At 47.7% G+C, this 12,423-nt stretch overlaps 1 protein-coding gene across 2 annotated transcripts in view; it reads right to left on the bottom strand.

Moving 5' to 3' along the window:
- HUNK (hormonally up-regulated Neu-associated kinase) overlaps positions 1 to 12,423 on the bottom strand; it is a 91,521-nt gene that overhangs the window by 63,866 nt on the left and 15,232 nt on the right. The gene's annotated exons all lie outside the window — the stretch shown is intronic.

The following is a 12,423-nucleotide window of genomic DNA, read 5'->3' as shown; positions in this document are numbered from 1 at the left end:
GAAGCAAGGGCTGCACTATGAACTGCGGTGTGGTCACTTCGCTATCTTAGGTCCATGTCAATGTTCAGCAAATATTGATGCTTGAGTGGTATAAAAGTGCCATGACACGACGGTGGCTTCGAAAGCACCACAAGGGGGCAAGAAGTGTTTTAATCATGCAGACAAAACACCTTTGTAAGGCTGTCTTGAGAAATATAAAATGGATATCAAGAAGAGGCAAATCCTACAGCACTTTTACAGATGGAGACTTAAATAGTCAGGCACATGGAACAAAAGAAGGTAAGGATGAAAATGCTTGCACCGCCACTTTGTGACCATTAAGACCTCCTCTGGGGGGAATTCCATTCCATTGTTTGTTAGTTCCTGTGTGACATTGCAGAAGCGACTCTCTCTGTGCTAATTTGTTTGATCCCCAAGCCCAAACAAGCAGCATGTCAGAAATACTGCAGAGAGTGGGGAGTCCAATGACTTCTCAACCTTCAGCCTAAACTTTAGAATGACCTGTTACTAAGGTGCGCATTCCACATACTAGCCATATATTAGAGGAATGAATTTAGGAAATGTACTCTTTAAAGACCAACTGAAATCACCCAACCTCGAGGAGTCTTTTGGGCACTCGCTCTGCTATTGGGATGGGTGGGCACCCACTTAACAACTGGCAAAAGCACTGTGGAAACAGATTCAATGCTTCCAAACCACATTTTTTCACACGGACACCAAATGTGAATTCACTAGGACTCATGATCTACTCCAACCTATCTCTTAATGAACACACTGGCAAACAGCTGAGTCAGCAAAATGCCATTCACACACACTCAAGAGAAAAATAATTCTCTTGAAATCCGAAAAAATCAACAGCACATACTCTAATAATTTCAAGAAATCGGTTATGCCAAAGCAATTTGAGCAGGACTGCCAGCCAGCCACCTTTCTTCCCTCAAAGCAGTATTCTATGCTTCTGCAAGACCACTCACTGACAAAAATAAATTCAACCAAGTCAATTCAATTCTACGAGATCTCCATTGGCTTCCACTAGAGGCCAGAATACAATTCGGTATCAGCTGCGTAACTCACAGAGCCATTCTTTAGAGAAGACTCAACTACCTGGCCAACATCTTGATATTCTCTGGTGGATCCAGAGTTACAAAAGGAAAAAAACTACAACTACTGCCCTTAAGTAAAAAACAAAAGAAGCACAGAACAGATCCTTCACCGGAGGAGCAACATTTCTGTGAAACTCTCTGCCAGTCTATCTGAGACAACAGCCTGACTTACTCCCCTTCAGAAGAGGCTAAAAATCTTAAACTGAGCTTTTCCACCCACTGCTGAATCAACCTTTCTGCCTTGTTCTCTCGCTAGTCTTAACTGAGCCTCTATTCCCCTACACTTTACCCACAGCATAACATCCGTACCTCAGCCCAACCTCAGCACTATAATATCCCTATTGTAAAGGTTTTGCTTTCATATGCCTTGTATAGGTTGTTTAAATTAATAAGGTGCCCTAATGCCGCAAGGTGCCGTCATGCTGTATAAGAATATCAAGTAGATAAATAAAAATTCTCCTTCTTGTACCAACATCCAAAGCTCCTTGCTGCAGGCGAGTCCCTTGAGGGAGGCGAGGTGTTTTCCGCACACAAGGTGACATTTTGCCCGGCTGAAACGTAACGGTAAATCAAAGGGCAGGAAAGCGCTGCTATGGAGATAGCGACGGAGCTGATGCTTTTTGATGGCGACCTTGAGCTGACGATAGGAGGCGGCTGTCTTCGTGGCAAGGGAGCTGACAGGTACAACAAAGGGCTGTCTGAGCATCTCTGCGAGAAGTGTGCCGCCCCGTCACTAGGTCTGGCCCAATCTCACCGGGGGTTCCACTGAGGCTGCATTATCATGCGGCAGCACAGTAGGGGGTCCGGTGGTATAGGGGCCTAGGAAAAGTACTCAATATTATACCCTCAGACGGCCTGTGTTTTTGAGAGTGTGGGCTTCGATGGACTGAAGGGAATCCAACACAACAGAGAGGTAGTGTAAGGGAGTACGGCATTAGGGTGTGTGGTAAGCTCCCCACCGATTGGCTCTTCAAAGAGCCCTCTCACCCTAGGGCTCACAGAATGTTGTGCACCCCTAAATAATGCAAAACCCAAACAAATAAAATGTCGTCAGACCACTTTGTAGTCCAATGATGCGGAACCTAGAACTGTAAAGGGTGCGATTTCAAAAGGGACCATGCAAATGGTAGAAATGTGCTATACAAACACAAACAACATAGAACAACATGTGCAAGCCTGGTCCACCATGGCAGTGATAGCGCTTAGTATTTAGAGTACCGCTCACTGTGTAAATTATATGCATTTAGAGTCGCAATAAGTGAATGTATCTCATGCGGATATATTCAACCTCTGGCACAGTTGTTCCCCATGAGGGTGTAGGTGGGACACTCCAGAAGGGACTATTTGAAGATCGCACTTTCTCGTTCCCAGAAGCTCAAGCTAGGCATCTGCTTGTGTCCACTGTAAAATTAAGCACCTAACTACCACTCAAAACTTGGGTGCAGTCGGGCATACATTTGAGGCTTGCTTTGTGAGCTAACCTCCAGTAAGATTTGCCGGGGGAACTTCTCACTGACGATGTGATTCACCGATTCTTAATATCAATTTTATCAATACACCCTTTCAGATTCTGAGTGGTGTGTGAGGTGAATTGATAAGAGTACAATGCATACATGATGTGTGCCTGGTCTTCATAGCCAACAGCCAGTAATGACGGTGTTCTAGGTATAATAACAGTAAACACAAGAACAACTTTAATCTGGCTCTTGGTGGGTCCTGGTTGGACATATAGCTCTAATCTCATAGTAAATCAATAGCTCCGTCACGTAAGACAGTCGCTGTATCCCACTGCGTGTCTCAAGTATTGTAGCCTGTGCATAGTAGTGCGGCTTTTGTAATTGTAAGAGTGAAGCTTCCGCCAGATTTCATGGAAATAGCAGGCGGTTGAGGCGTCCCGTCTTCTCTTCTTGGTACAGACTGTGGCCAACTGGGAGAACAGGCGGCAGTCGGCTGAGTCAACCGCAAGACTGGGAAGGCTGCCGCTTCGAGCAGCTGATGGCGATGGGCCGCTGCTACATCCTGATGATTTGTGGTCCAAAGGAATTGTTATTTTATGTAGTAACAGCCAGACAACAAGCAGATAACCCAGACGTTAAAAAAAAATTGTGATCACGCATCTGAACATTTATGTTGAAAATAAGTTGGACAACACAAAGGTGATGGAAAGCCTGAAGCAATTCGAAACACTAACAAATAATATGGATGCATTCCATTCCTTTGTTGTTTAGTTAGTTTGCTCTACTGCAGAGAGGGACAAATCAGTGCAAAGTATTGTCCGGCCTCTCAATGGACCAGTCCAGCCCAACCAGCCAGGACATGTGCTCACTACTTGAGCATGCAAGCAACCTCAGGCGCGTTTCGGCCTTACTGTGCCTACTGTCTTTGGTGCAGCATCAGGTCATGATTAAATATGTTGTTCAAATTAACAGATAAAACATAAATTCTTCAACCACAGGAGAGTCAAATCTCTGTCCTATCAGAAGCACCAGGAAACCAAGCAGAAAAGATCGAAGAGCAACTAGTCTCAGCCAAGATTTTAGCGTGCCAGGATTTGAACGGATGCTTTTAACAGCACCCAACATACAATGTGCAGACAAATGCCAGGTTTGAGATGGTAAATTGTCAATATCTTGAATAACTACTCAAAAGGTCACTGTACTATATACAAGTTCTGGGCAGAGCATGGCGGAGCTGCGAGTGATTTAAGGAATGCACATATAGCACATTCAGTCCAGAGGGATTATAAATCACAGGAAGGGTCAACTCAACCCACCACTTCTCCGGCAGCATTTCTCCAGGGCAGTCTGAGTGATTGTTGGGGGACGGGGGTGTCCCTTTGGGTACTAGGTTGTCCCCATTATGGCCTCCATTCACAGCCTCCGTGCAGCAGATGTCCTGCAGCTCAACCTTCTTGTGAATGGTCCTGAAAAAGAGGGTGACGTCACGCATGGGTGCATCTGTTGTGAATCAAAGAGATTCACACTATTGATTACACCATGATTCATTCACTACCGTGAAAATGTTGGGCGTCCTAATCAACCTGTGATTTGGAAAGCAAAAAAATGACGTGGAGCATTGCTCAATGTAAACTAAGATGCAATGTTTTATCCACGACTTAGATGTTTAAATAGATGTAACAGATTGGTTGAGAGGGCTGCCTTTAAAACTGCTGAGTGGGAATCTTCAAAGCAGATTACCTCAAGAGGCTCAGCACCTACTACAGGTGCGCCCATTCATTCAGATCTGTACGCAGCCACTGCCACATGTAAACAACATTTTTTCACAAATACCAGATCAAATAGAGGACACATCTCCTCGCGCACACAGTTACTTACACACCCTAGGCCCCCTCAGAAGTGGCTTTGTTTTAGCAGAGGTGATTCCACAGCCTCAAGGTGCTAAAGATGGAGTAAGTGCATGCTAAAATGGAGACAGGTGAGAGGCGCAGACAGCTCGGTGCAGCACGTGCACACAGCCTTGGGTTCCAAGCCAACAATGATGCATGGCAGCTAAAATGGACACAGGTGGGAAGCACAGGTGAGGCACGTAGACAGCGGGTTGCAGTACATGCACAGAGCCTTGCATTTCAAGCCATCGATGCTGCACAGTAGGTAAAATGGAGGCAGCAGAGTGTGTACATAGAGTTGTGTTACCAGCCGTCAGTGCTGCATGGCAGCTACAATGGAGACAGCTGAGAAAAGCAGAAAGCCCGGTGCAGTGCATGCACACAGCCTTGCATTTCAAGCCTTCAATGATGCTCAGTAGGTCAAATGGACAGCCAAGTGCAGCGCATGCACACAGCCTTGCATTTCAAGCCTTCAATGCTGCACAGTAGGTCAAATGGAAAGCCCAGTGCAGCGCATGCACACAGCCTTGCATTTCAAGCCTTCAATGCTGCACAGTAGGTCAAATGGACAGCCCAGTGCAGCGCATGCACACAGCCTTGCATTTCAAGCCTTCAATGCTGCACAGTAGGTCAAATGGACAGCCCAGTGCAGCGCATGCACACAGCCTTGCATTTCAAGCCTTCAATGCTGCACAGTAGGTCAAATGGACAGCCCAGTACAGCGCATGCACACAGCCTTGCATTTCAAGCCATCAATGCTGCACGGTAGGTAAAATGGAGGCAGGTGAAGCACGCAGACAGTCCAGTGCAGAGCATGTACATAGAGCCGTGTTACCAAGCCATGAGTGCTGCATGGCAGCTACAATGGAGACAGCTGAGAAGGGCAGAAAGCCCGGTGCAGTGCATGCACCTATACTTGGATTGCAAGCCATCAGTGCTGCACAGTAGACAAAATGGAGTCAGGTGAGACCTGCAGACTGCCCGGTGCAGCACGTGTACTTTACCTTGTGTTATCAAGTTGTCAGTGCTGCATGACATGTAACATGAAATGAGGTAAGAAGCACAGACAGTTCAGTGCAGCTTAAGCAGGTATCCTTCCATTTCAATCCATCAAAGCTACACTACAAGTGAAATGGAGACAAGGGAGGCATGCAGACGGCCTGGTGCACGCGTGGTCCTTGCCTTGTGTTTCAGGCTGTCAATGCTGCACGTCTTGTTAGCCCACGCTGCTTCAACTATTCAGAAAGTGGACTACTAGCTGCTCCCACATGAATTAAAAGCAATATGAACAACCACAACTCCCACACCTGCCTACTCTGCTACTTACTACACGTCGGCTCCAAATTCAGAGTGCATTGTCCAATTCTTGGAAGCCCCTATGACTGGGGTATTTTTTAAATCCACCAGAGGCACTTTCGAAGAAATGTTTACAGCATACATACAGGTTTTCCAACAGGGTGAAGCAGCAGGGCGACGACTATAAATACCAGAATGATAAGAACTGGAATAATCAGACCTTTAAGAAAACGCTTAATGTTTCGGCACAGCACGCAGGGAGGGCCTCCTCAGGGAAAGGCAAGCGGGGCATTTACTCCAAGTCTTATGGGTTTCACAAAGTACTCACATGGCTGCCCACTCTGCACGTGAAACGTAAATATAGCCCGCTTATTGAAGCAAGCTATTCAGAATGAGAGGAAATTACATGGCAACAGGTATTTACAAAATTCAGCCATGCATGAAGTATACTTCACACGTCCGGAGAAGACAGAGCTATGGGGTTCCATGAATCCTGGATGCGCTGCTTTTCTGTAACCATCCACACGACGCTAATTCCGATATTAATCTGTTAGGAGTGTTGCTGCACACTGCTCACACCCCCGGAGGCCCCCACCTCTCCCACACGGATGCCAGGCTTGGCTCCGTGCTGCAGCAGTGCCCTATGCCCATGACAGCAGCGTGAAGCTTCCTTCAGAACGAGTCTGAAAAGCTGCTCTTCAGCCGTGCAGTGGGTGTTGTCATGGCAGCCGTGCTAAGCTCGACAGCCCCTGCACCCTGCGAATGGCTGAGAACTGCTTCAACAATACAGCACAACCCGTGAGCAAGAGAAACAAATCGTATCTATGCGCAGACCAGGCCTTGGTCGGAACCTGCACCCAAACTAATGTGTACTTCTAACCAATGCCACAAGCTGGAATAAAACCAGTGTGTACCTCACACTCATGCCACAAGCTGGAATAGAGCCAGTGTGTACCTCTAACCCATGCCACAAGCTGGAATAGAGCCAGTGTGTACCTCTAACCCATGCCACAAGCTGGAATAGAGCCAGTGTGCACCTCTAACCAATGCCACAAGCTGGAATAGAACCAGTGTGTACCTCACACTCATGCCACAAGCTGGAATAGAGCCAGTGTGTACCTCACACTCATGCCACAAGCTGGAATAGAGCCAGTGTGTACCTCTAACCCATGCCACAAGCTGGAATAGAGCCAGTGTGTACCTCTAACCCATGCCACAAGCTGGAATAGAGCCAGTGTGTACCTCTAACCCATGCCACAAGCTGGAATAGAGCCAGTGTGTGCCTCTAACCAATGCCACAAGCTGGAATAGAGCCATTGTGTACCTCTAACCCATGCCACAAGCTGGAATAGAGCCAGTGTGTACCTCTAACCCATGCCACAAGCTGGAATAGAGCCAGTGTGCACCTCTAACCAATGCCACAAGCTGGAATAAAACCAGTGTGTACCTCACACTCATGCCACAAGCTGGAATAGAGCCAGTGTGTACCTCACACTCATGCCACAAGCTGGAATAGAGCCAGTGTGTACCTCTAACCCATGCCACAAGCTGGAATAGAGCCAGTGTGTACCTCACACTCATGCCACAAGCTGGAATAGAACCAGTGTGCACCTCACACTCATGCCACAAGCTGGAATAGAACCAGTGTGTACCTCACACTCATGCCACAAGCTGGAATAGAACCAGTGTGTACCTCACACTCATGCCACAAGCTGGAATAGAACCAGTGTGTACCTCACACTCATGCCACAAGCTGTGTACCTCACACTCATGCCACAAGCTGGAACCGAAACAATGTGCTCCCCTAACCCATGCCACAAGCTGGAATAAAACCTGTGTGTACCTCGCACCCATGCAACAAGCTGGAATAAAACTACTGTGTACCTCACACTCATGCCACAAACTGGAATAGAACCAGTGTGTACCTCACACTCATGCCACAAGCTGGAATAGAACCTGTGTGTACCTCACACTCATGCCACAAGCTGGAATATAACCAGTGTGTACCTCTAACCCATGCCACAAGCTGGAATTGAACCAGTGTGTACCTCACACTCATGCCACAATCTGGAATAGAACCAGTGTGTACCTCGCACCCATGCAACAAGCTGGAATATAACCAGTGTGTACCTCTAACCCATGCTACAAGCTGGAATAGAACCAGTGTGTACCTCACACTCATGCCACAAGCTGGAACCGAAACAATGTGCTCCCTTAACCCATGCCACAAGCTGGAATAAAACCTGTGTGTGCCTCACACTTATGCCACAAGCTGGAACCGAAACAATGTGCTCCCCTAACCCATGCCACAAGCTGGAATAAAACCTGTGTGTGCCTCACACTTATGCCACAAGCTGGAACCGAAACAATGTGCTCCCCTAACCCATGCCACAAGCTGGAATAGAACCAGTGTGTACCTCGCACCCATGCAACAAGCTGGAATAAAACTACTGTGTACCTCACACTCATGCCACAAGCTGGAATAGAACCAGTGTGCACCTCACACTCATGCCACAAGCTGGAATAGAACCAGTGTGTACCTCACACTCATGCCACAAGCCGGAATAGAGCCAGTGTGTACCTCTAACCCATGCCACAAGCTGGAATAAAACCTGTGTGTACCTCACACTCATGCCACAAGCTGGAACCGAAACAATGTGCTCCCCTAACCCATGCCACAAGCTGGAATAGAACCAGTGTGTACCTCACACTCATGCCACAAGCTGGAATAAAACCAGTGTGTACCTCTAATCCATGCCACAAGCTGGAATAGAACCAGTGTGTACCTCACACTCATGGCACAAGCTGGAATAGAGCCAGTGTGTACCTCGCACCCATGCAACAAGCTGGAATATAACCAGTGTGTACCTCTAACCCATGCCATAAGCTGGAATAGAACCAGTGTGTACCTCACACTCATGCCACAAGCTGGAATAGAACCAGTGTGCACCTCACACTCATGCCACAAGCTGGAATAGAACCAGTGTGTACCTCACACTCATGCCACAAGCCGGAATAGAGCCAGTGTGTACCTCTAACCCATGCCACAAGCTGGAATAAAACCTGTGTGTACCTCACACTCATGCCACAAGCTGGAACCGAAACAATGTGCTCCCCTAACCCATGCCACAAGCTGGAATAGAACCAGTGTGTACCTCACACTCATGCCACAAGCTGGAATAAAACCAGTGTGTACCTCTAATCCATGCCACAAGCTGGAATAGAACCAGTGTGTACCTCACACTCATGGCACAAGCTGGAATAGAGCCAGTGTGTACCTCGCACCCATGCAACAAGCTGGAATATAACCAGTGTGTACCTCTAACCCATGCCATAAGCTGGAATAGAACCAGTGTGTACCTCACACTCATGCCACAAGCTGGAATAGAACCAGGGTGTACCTCACACTCATGCCACAAGATGGAATCCAACCAGGGTGTACCTCACACTCATGCCACAAGCTGAAACCGAAACAATGTGCTCCCCTAACCCATGCCACAAGCTGGAATAGAACCAGTGTGTACCTCTAACCCTTGCCATAAACTGGAATAGAACCAGTGTGTACCTCACACTCATGCCACAAGCTGGAATAGAACCAGTGTGTACCTCACACTCATGCCACAAGCTGGACCCGAAACAATGTGCACCTCTAACCCATGCACAAGCTGGAACCGAACCAATGTGCACCCCTAACCCATGCACAAGGTGGAACCGAAACGTTGTGCACCTCACACCCATGCACAAGCTGGAACTGAACCAATGTGCACCCCTAACCCATGCACAATCTGGAACCGAAACAATGTGTACGTCACACTCATGCCATAAGCCGGGAACAGAAGCAGTGTGTACCTCACACCCATGCCACAAGCCTGAACCGAACCAATGTGCAGCCCTAACCCTTGCAGAAGCTGGAAACGAAAAAGCGTGAGGCTCACACCCATGGACAAGCTGGAACTGAAGCAATGTCCACTCCTAAACCATGCCACAAGCTGGAATAGAACCAGTGTGTACCTCACACTCATGCCATAAGCTGGAATAGAACCAGTGTGTACCTCACACTCATGCCACAAGCTGGAATAGAACCAGTGTGTACCTCACACTCATGCCACAAGCAGGAATAGAGCCAGTGTGTACCTCACACTCATGCCACAAGCTGGAATAGAACCAGTGTGTACCTCACACTCATGCCACAAGCTGGAATAGAACCAGTGTGTACCTCACAATCATGCCATAAGCTGAAACCGAAACAATGTGCTCCCCTAACCCTTGCCATAAGCTGGAATAGAACCAATGTGTACCTCACATGCATGCCACAAGCTGGAATAGAACCAGTGTGTACCTCACACTCATGCAACAAGCTGGAATATAACCAGTGTGTACCTCTAACCCATGCCATAAGCTGGAATAGAACCAGTGTGTACCTCACATGCATGCCTCAAGCTGCAATAGAACCAGTGTGCACCTCACACTCACGCCACAAGCTGGAATAGAACCCATGTCAACAGCTGGAATAGAACCAGTGTGTACCTCACACTCATGCCTCAAGCTGGAATAGAACCAGTGTGTACCTCACACTCATGCCATAAGCTGGAATAGAACCAGTGTGTACCTCACACTCATGCCACAAGCAGGAATAGAACCAGTGTGTACCTCACACTCATGCCACAAGCAGGAATAGAGCCAGTGTGTACCTCACACTCATGCCACAAGCTGGAATAGAACCAGTGTGTACCTCACACTCATGCCTCAAGCTGGAATAGAACCAGTGTGTACCTCACACTCATGCCACAAGCTGAAACCGAAACAATGCACTCCCCTAACCCATGCCACAAGCTGGAATAGAACCAGTGTGCACCTCACACTCATGCCACAAGCTGGAATAGAACCAGTGTGTACCTCACACTCATGCCACAAGCTGGAATAGAACCAGTGTGTACCTCACACTCATGCCTCAAGCTGGAATAGAACCAGTGTGTACCTCACACTCATGCCACAAGCAGGAATAGAACCAGTGTGTACCTCACACTCATGCCTTAAGCTGGAAAAGAACCAGTGTGTACCTCACACTCATGCCACAAGCAGGAATAGAACCAGTGTGTACCTCACACTCATGCCACAAGCTGAAACCAAAACAATGCGCTCCCCTAACCCATGCCACAAGCTGGAATAGAACCAGTGTGCACCTCACACTCATGCCACAAGATGGAATAGAAACAGTGTGTACCTCACACCCATGCCACAAGCTGAAACTGAAACAATGTGCACCCCTAACCCATGGACAAGCTGGAATTAAGGCAATGTGACCCTCTAACCCTCGCCACAAGCTGAAACCGAAATAATGTGCACCCCTAAACCATGCCACAAGCTGAAACCAATAAAACGTGGATCCTTAAAACGTGAACAAGGTGAAACCTAAACAACATGCACCCCTAACCCATGTTAAAAGCGGAATCTAAAACAATATGCAACCCAAGCTGAAAGTGATAAAACACACACTCCTAAGCCATGCTAGAAGCTCAAACCAAAACAAAGCGCACCCCAAATCGTCGTCAGAAAAGGAACAAAAAATAAAGCAAACCAGAGACAGAAACTGAATGGCTATGCACACCCATGACCCCACCTGTGAATGGCTCATGCACAAGCTGACCCCAAAACAATGTTCATCTCAAACCCATGTCAGATACTGAACCCAAATCACACACCTATCAGTGCATCAAACTCCAAGCACCGCTTGAACCCACATCTATCGGCATTCAGTCTCTAGGCACAAGCTGAACCTACATTTATCATTGTGCAAGCACCAGGCACTGCCTGAGTACACGCCTATCAACCTGTGTTCAAGCTCCAGGTACAGGCTGAGCTCACACCTAGCAGTGCTTCAAACTTCAAACAAAGACTGAGCCTACATCTATCAGTGTGCAAGCACCAGGCACTGCCTGAGTCCACACCTATCTGCGCCCCATCTATCGGAAAACCATAACCTGGGGGTGAAAGGGTGAAACTATAGGATGCAGGAGGTTTGTGCAGAAGAGTGGAGCAGAAGAGGAATTATCTGACTTGGGCCATTTTCCTTTATGAGAAGAAAGGGCAGTGAGTGGCAAGGGTGTCTACAAAAGAGACACCAATGCAAATAGCTCAAACTCTAATAAATGCGAGACCTATTGCATTGCAAATGCCTGTTATATACTGGAAATAAATCCTGGATTCGACCTTCCTGGCCCTGACCCAAACTAGGATTCCCCCTGTTCCCTAAGTAATGATCACAGATCTGTTGTACCTACAAAGGAACATTAACAGCCATTCTCTGTCGAGCGTGAGAGAGAATGAAAACAGCGAGGCGGGAAAAGAAAGAGGCGGGGGCGGGGGAGAGAGAAGGCAAACATTACATTTCTATCGGTAAGAGCATCGCCGCTCGCTGTGTTTTTCCCATCATGACAGCTGAGGAGGCAGCCGCTCGTTACCGTCCCTGGGTGAAGGAGGGAATAAGAGAATGAACCGCTCACCCCCTACCTTCCTCTGAGCCTATTTCGGTTTCTGCGCCTTTGCGATTAAGGACTTTTTTTTTTTTATGCTTTTACACAAATCTGAGCGCGGGAGAATGTCAGCGCCTGACAGGCTCTAAAAACAGACGCTCTTCACAGAAGGGCACGTCTATGAATAGCCTCACCTCGCCATTCA

The sequence above is a fragment of the Triturus cristatus genome, chromosome 8 (genome assembly GCF_964204655.1).
Source record: "Triturus cristatus chromosome 8, aTriCri1.1, whole genome shotgun sequence".
NCBI lineage: Eukaryota > Metazoa > Chordata > Amphibia > Caudata > Salamandridae > Triturus > Triturus cristatus.
Note: the sequence above shows the minus strand (reverse complement) of the source record. Positions and strands in the feature narration are given on the sequence as shown.